Source organism: Agelaius tricolor, unplaced genomic scaffold, assembly GCF_023055355.1.
Source record: "Agelaius tricolor isolate 1412-34295 unplaced genomic scaffold, bAgeTri1.0.p SCAF_9, whole genome shotgun sequence".
In the NCBI taxonomy this organism is placed as follows: Eukaryota; Metazoa; Chordata; class Aves; order Passeriformes; family Icteridae; genus Agelaius; species Agelaius tricolor.
The window spans coordinates 18854316-18867876 of NW_027269269.1; the positions used below are offsets into that span (position 1 = coordinate 18854316).

Consider the following 13561-nt stretch of genomic DNA (forward strand, 5'->3'; position numbering starts at 1 on the left):
AACAGAGGCGATGAACTCTTGTTATCCTACTCCCTGGCATGACATAAATGACTATCAAGGATACTGAGCAGAGGAGGATTTGGCCCACTCAGCCTATTAGGTTGTTTTCCTGGGTGTATTTTCAGTGCCTGTTTGTTACAGAGATTAGTCATGTATCTGCAATGTTGGATGGTTTTCCTCCATTTCTACAAGAGGATGTGCTGCTCCCAGTGGAAATAAATAAATAAGCACAGTAATTCCTGCTCTTTGCAGTACCAGTGGGTGGTTTGGATGTGTGTATGTGTGTCATGCTGGAACTGTGAGTTCAGGCTTGGCAAATTATTACTGGATCATTTAGGTTGGAAATGATTACTCATAAATATTGTTATGGTGGTGCCTACAAGCCATGGCCTTGCCATTGTGGGTGCTGATAAAAAACATCAGATGGAGGCCTTGATCTTGGTCTGTATAAGACATGATCCAAGTATGATTTTCACATATGGACATTTAATGGGATTTTAATGACTGTACAGCCTAGGCTGGGTGAATGTTTTATCTGCTTTGTTTTTAAAACTGAAATGCATCAGCCAAAGATTGTGGCATCCCTGTGACTGTGCAGATTATACCCAGGCTAAGAGCAGAAGAATCAGGCTAGCTGTTTGCTGTCTTTTTCTGTTCATGAAGAAACATGACAACACAATGAAAAATTAGGATGATTAATAAAACAAACAGCATTGCCAGCATACCAATTGCTTCTTTGTGGCTGAGCATGATGGCACCATCCTTATCTTAAATTTTATTATGGAGGCTGCTGTGCTGTTCTTGTGTATGTTGTGTAGTTCTTCTTGCCAAAGGAAAGCATGGGAGAAAGCATCCCTGTGCTTGAGGGAGTTCCAGCCTGATGAATAACAAATTATATATGGTGATACCTGGTACCCCATTGCTCCAGATACACCACTATGCCCTGCCCAAGGGCATTCAGTGCAGCTGGAGATGCTGCAGGTCCTAGAGAGAAACTTCTTTGATCCATTTGAACAAGAAAATGTAAGCACCATGCCACAGATATGATCTTTCTGTGAATGTAATTTATTGAATTTGTTTATTTGGTGGCGTTCTCTGGCAGGAATATCTAAGGATCAAAATATTAATTTTGAAGCATTATTTTATTGGAATTTAGGTGTATAGGTTCAAAAGCATTGTCCTTCAAAATCATCAGCCCAAGAGATTTCTTTCTGGATGGCAAAGTTTCTTGCTCTCTGAATTTTTCTTGGCGAGCAGTTCAGCTTCTGTGTTGCTCTTAATTCTACCCATGATGCTCAAGGCATTCCTTTATCTGCATCCACTGAGGGTTGTGATCTGGAAGCTGTGCCCCAGGCACACCTGCCTCACAGGGGACAGCACTGACCTGAACAGACATCACAGCACTCACAGTCCCATCAGGAAACAAGTAAATAAATAACCACAGCATTGCAGTAAAGTAGTCAAGATAGCTTGGACCAAGACTAGATGTCCCTTTTCCCTGGGGTGTCTTCTAACCTTTATGCTCCTTCTTTTTGTCAGAGTAATTTCTAAATAGTTTGTTGCACTATGACAAAATTCCTGTAGCAATTTTTCTTGTGATTATTTCCTTGGGCACTTTCATGCTTTTTCGCAATTCTACTTTAATCTTCGCTTCAGGCACTGCTGGGTACACTCTGGTGATTATTGCTGTGGCAGTTTAAGATGTGTCTGCTTGTTCTGCCCCTCTGGTGTGGGGTACTGCTTCACCTCACAGCTGTTAGAATGAGCAGGTGCTGAGGCTTCTGCCTGATGACAAAACCAAACCAGTAGATAGTTGATAAAGATGCATCTGAATTAAGACACTTGATTTTGGAGAGAAGCAGGCAAAATGTAGGCACACATTTCCTTCTGCTGACTTTGGTGGAGGGATGAGGGCACCCTCAGCAAGTCTGCAGATGACACAAAGATGTGTGGTGCAGCTGATGCACCTGGAGGATGGGATGGCATCCAGAGGGATGTGGACAAGCTCAAGAAGTGGGTCTGTGGGAACTTCTTGAGGTTAAAAAAGGCCAAGTGCAAGATTCTTCATGTGAATTGGGCAGCTCCTGGTATCAATACAGACTGGAGAATGAATGGATTGATTGCAGCTCTGAGAAAAAGACTTGGGAGTGCTGGTGGATGAGAGGCTGGACATGACCTGACAATACTCACAGCCCAACTGTGTCCTAGGCTGTATCCAAAGCAGTAAAGGCAGCAGGGCGAGGGAGGGGATTCTGCCCCTCTGCTCTAGTGAAACCCCACCTGGAGTATTGAATCCAGCTCTGGGGTCTTCAGCATGGAGGGGACATGGATCTGACTAGCGCTGCAAAAATTATCAGGAGGTTGGAGCACCTCTGCTCTGGAGACAGGCTAAGAGAGTTGGGGTTGTTCAGCCTGGAGGAGAGAAGGCGCTGGGAAGACCTTCCAGTCTCCTGGAGGAGCATCTTCCAGTGCCTAAAGGGGCTACAAGAGAGCTGGAGAGGGACTTTTGACAAGGGCATGAAGTCAGAGGACAAGAGAAAATGGCTTTAGACTGAAAGAGGGTATATTTAGGTTAGATACCAGGGAGAAATTCTTCCCTGTGAGGGAGGTGAGGCACCCATCACACATTGCCCAGGAAGCTGTGGCTGCCCCATCACTGGAAGTGTTCAAAGCCAGGTTGGATGGGGCTTTGACCAGCTGGGTCTAGTAGGTGTCCCTGCCCATGGTAGGGGGCTGGAACAAGATAAGCTTTAAGGTCACTTCCAAGTCAAACCATTCTGTGATTCTATGGGAGCTCCAGCCTGAGGTACCAGCTAACAGCTGCAGAATGGAAATGTCTTAAACTGATGCAGCTGTTGCTAAGTGACTGAGCCAAATATAGCATTTTAGTTTAGCACTTAATTTAGCAAATTTCATGCATTAATATAGCATACAGGTGTTAATTTATTACATTAGCTATAAATATGTTTATGGTTTTTTTTTCACTTTGCATTTGAGACTGTCTAGCAATAATGAGAGGAAATAAATTGAAAATTAATTTGTCTGGTTTCACCATTCTTTCTTAGCTGATCCTGTAGTATGGTTTGCATCTTGCCTTCTGATTCCTTAATTGCAGTTTGCACTTGAGAAAACCATCTAATACTTGAATTGCAAGCTAGCCTCAGTTAGAAGCAAATGACATAAATATTTGGGAAACCAATCAGGAAGCATTCAAATCTTCCTTGGTGACGTGCATTCTTTAGTTGTACAGCTTGCCTCCTTCTGGATGGGAAACGTCAGCGTTAAGATTAGCCTGGCACTGTGAAAGTGCTTACTTGGCATTTCATCACCAGAGCAAGCACTGCTGGATTTGTGATGCTGCTCCTCTGCCAACGTCAAACGGGTTTAGGCACAGCAGCCCTCACACGTTCATGCTGAAACCTGGTCGGCTCTGAAATAGCGTGTTAAAACTAGAGCCAACAGTTTGATGTACAGCTGAGAACTCAGAGACTGAGACAGACACCTTGCAACTGGATACCCATGAGAATTAAAGAGCTGAACTGAAAGAGATTAAGCAGCTCTTTGTACATTCTCCCCTGCGAAGCGTAAAGAACTGAGAGCTTCATTGTTTTGTAACCACTTGTAAACTAAAGGGGGAAAATAATTACTTCAGCATTGGCTTCTTATGGATATGGTTTTATAGAATATGGTTTTATGGAAAGTAGTCTTCCCAGAAATCTAGCCACACAGGCAAAATAAGAAATCCTCAATACACAGAGGATTTCACAACAGAGCATTGACCATCCTGAAGTTTAAATGTTCCCAAATCTGGTTTCCCTTCAGCAAGTAGCTTTGCCCTTCTGTTTCAAACACAGTCTGCATACATCGGCAGTTAACTCACTTTCTGCACTGTTTTTTGAAAATTATTTACCTTGGACCTCAAGACCCTTTTTCTCTAGACAGCCATTTGCACCTTCATCTCTGTGTGTGATAAAGGCCACTGTCACCAGAGAGCCAGTTTCAGGATCACAGTTTCCTGCAGGGCTGCTCTCTGCAACGCAAAGCCTGTGGACAAAGGCTGCCAATTGCAAATGGCAATATCAAATGTTTCTTCCCTATAGTTCACCTGCCTGCTGAAGATTAGTTCTCTGTATGACTGCAGGCCCACATGCCTTCTACAAGGTTTATATTTGCTGCAATTGGAAGCTTTCAGAGGCAGCTTAAAGGATTGATTTTGTCTGAGAGCAGAAATGGGAAGTAGGAACTCTTGAATTCAAAAAGCATTATTGCAGCAGTTTTGCTGCAGAGCCTGAGGCTCCGGATTGAGCTCTTACCTAATTTTCCCCATCTGCAATACAGCTCCTAGGATGGTTTGGTGATTAATTTATGCTGATGAAGTTAATTACTTGCTAAGTATGTAATAATTTGATGAGAATCTCTGCATATCCCGGAAAATGTGGTAAAAAGAAAGGCAAAATAGCCATCCCAAAACCTCTTAATTAACAAACTGAAACAAGATCGTGAGATTCAGGATAGAAACCTCATCAGAGATCTTATGGCCAATTACAGCTAGTGCAACTTGACATCCCTCTGATTGCAGAGGCAACTTGACAGGAATGTAAAGTTAGAGGTTGGTATGTTCCTGAAACCTCAGTTTTATCCTGGCAATTTTGCAAGACCTATGTGATATGCTGAGGCAGCCACTGAAAAAGCTCAGGGGGTTGTATGTTGTTATTTAGCAGTTCCTGCAGGTATCTACAAGGAATCAATAGGAAAGGATTATGCAATAAAATAATTTATTAAGCTTTCCTGTGTCCTGCAGAACAATCCACGACTCATCAGCAATTTGGACAGCACTGAGATGTACATCATATCAAAGGAATTCTGCAGGGCCAGCTCTCTTGGCAGGCTTGTTGTGATCTATATCTCTAGTGTAACTCTGGTTATAGTGTGACCAACCAGTGTAATTAAATTATCAGTATCACTGTCCTCAGCCAAATTGCCCCGAGCTTGTATAGCTCCCTCTATTGGCTTAGTTATCAAAGTCACTGCAAAATGTGTGTTCCATCTCTCCAGTTTTTTGATGAGTTAATAACTTGAATTATCTTGCTGTTTCTATGATATTTTGTCTGCTCCAGGTCAGTTCAGATTATGTTGCTGAAGATCTTTACTTTGCACTTTAATAAAATTTTACTGCACTGATGTTTGAAGCTGCCATGAAATCTCAAATTCAATGCAGTTTTTCCAAAATATTTGAAGTGAGCTTCTCTATAATCTTTCTGTTGTGATCCACTTGGGTCCTCTTGGAGACAATGCAAATAGGTAGAAGTGAAGGACAGAGGTTTCACATTTTCAAAGCTTGCTTGTGAAACATCCAAAATGCCCAGAGACACCATGTCTGTCAGGGCTCTGCAGTTTTTGGTTGCTATTCATGTAACCCAGTGAGGCAGAAGAGCAGAGATAAGGGAAAGAACAGGGGAAGATTCCTCTCTGCAGTTTATTCTCCAGGGTTTTATTCAGTCCAGTTTTAAATGGCTCAAGCTACTGAAGTGATTCAAGCTATGACATTTTGGCAGGGTGTGAAACAAAATCTGGCAGAGGTGCTATGACTGAAGGGCTGGTTTTGTACTCTGAAATGTGTGTCAAATCTTTCACTGGCTCCAGTTAAAACAGAATCAGCTCTTCAGAGTCATTCAATTTGAATAAGCTCAGCAAAACCCGCAAAAGAATCTACTTTTGTGGTGCCATTACACTGTTACAATCTCTCTCAGCCTCACCCTCCTCTATTTACAGTGTTCTCCCATGCAACTATGACTTTCTGCACAGAAAAATGAGCTGCTTTTGTTAGGTTTTGAGTAATAAATAACCGTGGATTAGTAGTCTCTGTCTGATGTCTCATTCAGACTGTCTTTTGCATTACCTAGCTATGCTTTTAAGCCCTGACACTGAAAGTGAAAACTCTCAAGAGGCATTCTTTAAAAAGTCAATAAAGAGAGGAAAACCAAATTGATTTTAAAATTATCTTTATTGTTACTTTCCTTGTATGGTAGCCCAATAAACTTGAGGAGTCCCTAATGGAAGGTAAATTTAGCGCACTCTTCTTTTTCCACACTTCCGGAATTCTGTCCCCTTGATGTTATGCTTTCTTTTTTATTTCTCCCCACTTATAGGTAAAAGGAAAAAAAAATAGCATATTTCAGAATAATTTGGATTGGTTTAAGTTTCAGTAGTGTATTCTTGTTTTCTTACTGGTTCAGCAGGAGTAGTTGAGCACAAGAAATGGGTAAATCTATTTCTACTGTGTTCTTCCACATTCTCACAGAGGAGAATTTTTCTCATCATAAACCACAATAAAATGAATGGAAAAGTGATTCTGAGTGTTTGTTATAAAACCATTGCAATTCTGTAAGCTGAATCCTGAAAGGAAAACCTGTCATAGACTTGTCTGCTGGGAAATCTGTTCTAGGTAGCAAGTTTACATTTTGGGCAGTATTGAGTTATTTTTTTCTGATTTCTTTATATTAAGGAGAGAAAATTAGAGTCATGGTTCTGGGACAGTGCAGAGAACCAGTTCACACCTGAGGCCAGGACAGTCACCCAGACAGTTCTAAGAGGGCTGTGCCACACAGCATCACAGGCCAGGACCTTGTACTGCTGGCTGAAGGAGAGCCAGCAGCCATAGATTGTTCTGTGATTTCTGCAGGTATTCTGTCACTTGGGAGCCAGGCTCTCATGTGCTTTAGATGTTTGCCTGTCTGCCATTACTATGCTACTTTCCACACTTCCTTCATTGGCAGCAATTCCTTCATGCTCCAAAGGCCCAAGTGAATGAGCAGTGTTTACGACCTCCCCCTTCCCTCCCCTCCCTCTCAGCAGTGCCCCTCTTGCTCTCCCTGGGAGCCTCGTTCTTTGTCTGCTGCTGCCTGTGTTTTGTAAAGCAGAGCTGCTGCCATGATTCTTCACTACAAAAGTGGTGAAGCACTGGAATGGGATGCCCAGAGAAGCAGTGGATGCCCCATCCCTTGGAAGTGTTTGAGGCCAGGTTGGATGGGGCTCGAGCGACCTGGTCTAGTGGAAGGTATCCCTATCCATCGCAGGAGAGTTGGGAGAAAATGGTCTTTAAGGTCCCTTCCCACCCTAACCATTCTGGGATAATTTCCAGTCAAGATGGGACATGGATCCCTAAAAGAGTGTCTAGACTGTTTTCACATTCAGCCTTAGGTTGGCTGGTGGGATCAGGGAGGAAAAGGACTTTCAAAGTGAGGTGAATGATTAAATAAGGCTGAGAGGTGGAAGGAAGGGGAAAGGAGAGGAAGTAGGAATAAGTAGATGTTTCTTAATACAGCTGGAGAAGAATAGGGAAAGGCAGGGATAGGTCTTTTTTAGACTGCAGGCAGAGGGAAGTTTGATGTAGGGAACCGTAGCTATGACTGCAGTTGGGAGATTGAAAGACAAAATTCTGAACCAAATTCCTGGTTTTGGAGCACATCAGTACTGTTTTTAATATCTGGAAACAGGCTCTTCTGTTACGGCACTCATCTCCACAGATTATTGCAAGATGTGGGATTTACACATAAATGGTCAACCTGTGGTGTGAATTCTTATAGCTCCGGTGACTGACCCAGTGTGTTTGACGTTTATACTTTCACCCACAATGAAGAGCTCACAGCATTTAAATACGTTTTTTACCTGAGATTACCAGTGCCTAGTGATATTTTTCCAAAATCCAAACTATGAAGATTATTGAGAGAACATACAAAACCTAAGCCAAAGCTATGATCCTGTACAGCTCCAAAGAAACTCACAGCACAGGGTAAAACTCCCCCCTTGCTTTTAAGCTTGAATTAGCAGCATGCCTCAAAACTCAGATATATGTGCTTAAATTCAGCTGTTAGCTAATGAATCAAAGACTGACCTCACTGTTAAGCCATTGCCCATCTGTATTTTATGACTTCCAGAGATACACAAGGCTTCCAGAATCAAACAGTCATTTGTGGCTTCCCTAGTATTCCCCGACTTGCTGACTGCTCACCAAAGCACTGAGTGCTCTTAGCTGTCTCTGTGCAATTTCCTGGCTAAAGGAGATCTGGAATGTAAAAGTGTATTCATCACCAGAGGTTTTGCAAGATTCCAGGACTTCAATGAAGCGGTAAGAGATTATTTAAAATTGGAATGGCATGAAAGTTCCTCTGAGTTTTCAACCAACTATAGGGTAACTTAACCAACAAGTAAGTAACCCATAAGAAGAAGCAGAATTATTCAGGCTTTAAGCATCCAAAAAAACCAAACCAAAACAAACCCAGACAAAAACAAACAAACAAAAAAACCCCCCCACCAAGTTGTAATAACTGTTATAACTGTACCAGACAGATCCTGACCCTTTACTGCGAGCCTCTCAGTACAGAAATGGAGAACTAAGTGGCAAGTGGGAACATGTAGAGTATGATGCCTTAACCATTTATCCAGAGCGAAACAACTGCATAGAGTCAAATACTGAGAAATGTTTTTGCATAAGCTGGATTTTCAACTTCAGTGCTAAGATCAAGAAGTGTAACCCAGAGCCAGCTTTGCTAAGATGATGACCCTGCTTCTTACTCCTGTATCTGAAATCATTCTAGGGCAGAGAAATCATAGCAAACCTTTCTACAGGATGGTAGGAGGTGCACGTCCATGTTAAATATGCATCAGAGGTAATGTGCTATTTGTATACATTTTGGAAATGATTTTAACTTCTGTTGTGATGGGTATTACATACCATCTAACATCAGGATATTTAAGATAGGAACCAGATGCTACTCTGTGCTAGTCAGGTGTTCTGGCCCTTTTCTATTTTTTACTTTGCTTTTCTGGCACGAAAACTCCCTAAAATTTACTGAGGAAATGAAAGATTGTTGCTGTCGTGCTTTTGTGTGTTTGTTTAGCAAAAACATTTGTGCATCATAAAGTTGTGTCCAGAAACACATTCCTTACTGCTTTAGTGTACTGCATAATCTGGACAAAATGAAAAGGAAATAGTTGTGATTTGAAAGTGTTTTACATACATTTTGCAGAGCTGTAGAAACTTACATGATATGTAGGGCAGTGATGAATCATAGTCTCTCTTCTTCTTCACTTCACACCACTATAACATTACTTTGCTGGATTGACTTCTGATTTACTGGGTGAGAAACCTCCAGGCAGTACTGTGCTGCCCCACCATCACCTTCAGTTTTGCTTGCTGGTGCTTGCTGTTTCTTCATCTTCATAATATGATATTTAGCTGAGGAACTCAGTAATTTTGTGTTGTATAACTATAGGACTCAATTTTTCTTTTTGTCTTTTTCCTTTCCCTGCTACTAAAATCTAGAGATCTGTAATTAGTTTTCAAGTCATTCATGAACTCTGTTTTCTTCCATGTAGGCTGAGTCCAATTTGTCTCCATTTGCTTGAGCAGATTAAATGAGTGGACAGGTTATTGCAGGTGACTAAGTGGGCACATCCTAACATGTTACTGTCCCTCAGCTAAGCTTCAGCTCCTGTGATTTCACATGCTCTTGTGTTCCTCCTGCATCGTGTCAGCCAAGGTATTTGGGGATTTGATCTGGGTAAAAACACCTGGGAAAACTCCTAGGTGGACCAGTTCCTTGATCCCTTCCATTACACAGCTGCACAAATAGCTGTGTTAGCACAGTGCAGGGAGTAGCTCAGGAACAGAGATGCACAGCAGAGTAAGAACTATTGATACTGGTGCTGCTGACAAAGAAGAAATCATCAGGCTGGGCCCCACGGTAGAGCACTGCTTGTTCTGCTGTGTGTCTGAAGGGGAGGAAAATGCAGCTCTTATGCGATCACTGTGAAATCAATTCTTCAACTGAGTTGGTCTTTAAGGCTGGGGTCTGGTGCCAGGCTTCTTCCCACAGAACACAGGAAACCCTTTTGAGGTGTAAGAGATCCCCTTTTTCCTCCATATTGGAAAAGGGTCATCTGACTTGAACCTGAGTGCAAGGCAAGATGGATCCTTTGCCTGAAAACCCCTGAACACTTAGCTGTGAGTGCTTAGAAATGCAAATAAAAAGATTTACATTTCACTCATTCCTTTCTGAAGTACCAAATTCTGGTTTGCAGTGGTAGCTTTCTATCCTGTTCTTATGCTGTTCATGGACGTCTTCCTACTTTCGTTTAGGAACTCCCTCTGAAATATCCAGCAATAGTTTCAGACAAATGAGTCTTGAACTTTGGGTAAATTCAGAAATCTCTAAGTATTGTAATCCCTGGATAACCTATTAGGATTCCACATTACTACAGAGTAGGAAAATAGCAAAACGTAAGAATTCTTAAGATTTTGGTGAGATTTGTTGGCAGCAAATATACAAAGGTTTAATAAAACTAATTTCTGAACTGAGTTAACCTGTGTATTGATTGTCCCTCCATTGTCTCAGTTGTCTCTTCTCAAGGCTGAACACGCCCAGCTTCCTCAGCCTTTCCTCATAAGAGAGATGCTCCTGTCCCCTCATCGTATTTGTAGCTCTTTGGGCAGGTGCTTTGGGCAAACACTACAGTTACACAGCCCACTCCAGGAGCTCCATGCTTCTCTTGGACTGAGGAGCCTGGCACTGGTCACAGCACTCCAGATGGACCTCTCCAGGGCTCAGTAGAGTGCAGTACACCCGGTGTACATGGACCAGGCCTTAGGTCAACCACTGTAGTTTCCTGACTTATCTGTTCTCCGTGTGGTTGAATGAATGTATGTGGTAAAGCATCTTGTCAAACAAGTATGTTTATGGAGTATTTCGGGCTGTTCTCTTGTCTGGCTTCAAAATTTATTTTTTAAAATTGTCAGCATGCATCCATGCTTCTGAAAAAGTTTTGGGATTTCAAGCATGGTACAAAAAGAAGCCACTCTTCAGCTCTCAGTTCAGGGCCAAAGGGTAACTCTTGGGTTTTAACTCCAGCTTTGATGGAGCCCCCTTTATGGATCCAGCATTTAAGCTGAGCTGCGTGGCTTTTGCCTCAGTTTGTTCCCTCCCCCCAGCAGCAATCCTGTAAATTCCCATGTATCTGTGGGATTCTTGACACGGTCTGATCCTGCCTTTGAAGTGATGGGACTGATACATATTACCTTGAACTACACAAAAACCTTCGTGCTGAAACCAGACTACGGGCAGAGGATGCTTGAGGGAGCTCATGCAATCTGCCCGTGCGCGTGGATTTGAATCCCATGTTAAATGTATCCGACAGAGGGAAGTGCTTCCGAGTGTGCGATTCCACAGCAGGTTCAGCTGCTGAAATCAGTTCTGTGGCATTCCCACTCTCCCTATCAGTCCCAGACTCGAATTCTCGCTTCCTCCATTTGTTTACTTTTGCGATGTTAATTTTCTGCTGGTTTAGCTCCCGAACAAACTTATCACGGGAACTGATAAATGTTGGTACAAGGGGGAAGGGCGAGACTGTGGCAGCGCTGTCTTAATCTGTCGTGTGTAGGGCATGCTGTCTCGGTACAAAGCTTGCCTCCCTTTTGCCTGTAACTATCCGCTTCACTTCAACATTTCCCCTTCGCACCTCTAGGCAGCACGGCCCAAGAACACCTCAGCATGCCCGTGCTCTCTTCTGGAGAGCCCTGCGCTGTACGTGCAGACAAACCCCTCCTCTTTTTCTCTCCAGGCACAGCTCAAGCGCTGAGCCGAAAACTCCTGTTAACTAGGGTGACAAGTTTCCAGCGAGCTGCGGATCACGGGGAGAGGGAACACCCGGATCCCGGCAATATAAGGTATAGACGCCTCGGCTTGTGCAACACAGCAGCAGGGCAGAGCCCATTTTATTCTTGCCTTTTTTGGATCTGCACGCACACAGACCTCAGCACAATGGAGCCGGCTCCGCGATAGCGCAGCGCGATACGAGCAGCACACACAGAGTCATCGCAGCACACACAGAGTCATCGCAGCACACATAAGTCATCGCAGCGCCGCTCGCCAAGGGTGCAGTTGCCGGCCATCCACTCCCCGCGCGCAGCCCCGCTGATGGCGTGATCGCCAGACTCCCACGTCCCAGGCAGGCCAGCGCCGCTCCCGCCCTCTGCCCGGCGGAGCTGCGGGCCCCGGGACCGCCTGCAGCCGCAGCACGGCCGGAGCACAGCCCGCGGCTCCCCGAGCCGGCGCACCACGCTCCGGGGTCCCGCTCTCGGCGCCGCGAAGGTACCAGCCCCCTCCCAAAAAAACTTTCCCCCGCGGGCCACTCGGTGCGATGCCGCGCCCCGGCCGCCGCCGAGCGGGGCGGGAAGGACCTGCCCCCGACCCCCGCTCCGCTCCCCGCCCCGGCGGGTCCGGCTGCCCACCTTGGCGGCAGGGGGGCTGCGGGGCGGGCCCCCCGGAGCCAATGGCCGCGGCAAGGCGGGCAGGGTGCGGGGGGCGGCGCCGGGCCGACAATAGGGGCGGTGTGGGCAGCGGGGCGGGCGGGGAGCCGCGGGAGAGCCGGGCAGCACCTTGCGGCGGGCGGAAGGTGAGTGCCGCCGCGCCGGGGAAGGGGATTTTCTCGCTTGTTTTGTAACCGGGAAGTTTGCGCAGGGGTTGAGCGGACGGGTGCGTTCTTCTTCAGCCTTTCTCTTCCTCCCTCCTTCTGAAATTTTCTTTTAGAAGAGGGTACTGATCCTGCCTTCCCCTTCCTGATTTCCCCCTCCTGCCTCCCCGCTCCTGCCTCCCCGGCTCATTCATTTAACAAAGGGAGTTGTTCTCAGTCCCCGGGCTTTGCGAGCGGGGAGCCCTTCGGGGCCACATGTTTGGGGTCCCGGCGCAGAGGTTGGGGTGGAATCGGGGCTCAGCCCGCAGTTTTTGCCAAGCACCCCGTCCTGGCTTCGGCCGGGGGGGCGGGCGCTTTGGGCAAACACAAAGAATTGAGGAGCTGGACCCATGCTGGGCGATGGGGTGATGAAGCCTCGGGCTTTGTGTGGCTGGTGAAGGAGGGGTGGAGAGGTGGGAGCTTGTCTTACAACCCCTCCGCCCGCGGGTGTGTACGAAACCGTGGCTTTTTTGCTAGTAAAGTACTTAAAAGCAAAGCTGAACTTCGGGATCGTGGCATAATTCTGACTGGAGGGAACGTCAGGTGGTCTCTAATCCAGCCTCCTTCAAAGCAGGGGCTTCTGCCTGGGGAGTGGGGAGCAGTGAAGGGACATCGGAGATTGGGTGGCACCTCTGGGTGCTCTTGAATGCACCTGGGAGCTCGATGGGGGAGGCAGCACCAGCAGGACGAGACTTCAGAGGCAGTAGCGCTCCTGTCTTCTGCTGTGCATGGAAATGCCCCAGTCCACAGCTCTCCCATGCCTGCAATCCCCTGGTTTTGCTGCTTTTGTTATCCAGAGGGCTTAAAATTCATGATTGTTGGGAATAGCTGGCTGCATCCGTATGTGTGTCACGGTGCATCTGCTCCTGCTGAGCGTTCCTTGATTCTTATTTCAACATTGCCTCCAGGAGTTTTTTTCTTCAGGAGCGAGATTTATAAATAGGTGTCAAACCCTGGCTCTTGCTTAGGACTGGCTGTAAGGCGTGTTACTTTCTGTGGTAATTATGTATGAGAGATGCATGTGTGTAAGAACAACCATAAAAGCTGTTCA

The 13561-nt window shown here is 45.4% G+C and overlaps 1 protein-coding gene across 7 annotated transcripts in view; it reads left to right on the top strand.

The window, feature by feature from the left end:
• Positions 1-13561, top strand: part of PAK1 (p21 (RAC1) activated kinase 1) — a 98903-nt gene that overhangs the window by 14392 nt on the left and 70950 nt on the right. For 3 of the 7 annotated variants that reach the window (XM_071432948.1, XM_071432943.1, XM_071432947.1), the window contains exon 1: positions 11636-12149. The exons of 1 other annotated variant lie outside the window; for it this stretch is intronic. The gene's annotated coding sequence lies outside the window, so the exon portion shown is untranslated. Of the gene's footprint in view, positions 1-11635; positions 12150-12289; positions 12454-13561 lie in introns of those variants that run through there. 3 more of the 7 variants (XM_071432949.1, XM_071432950.1, XM_071432942.1) reach the window with 2 other exon arrangements.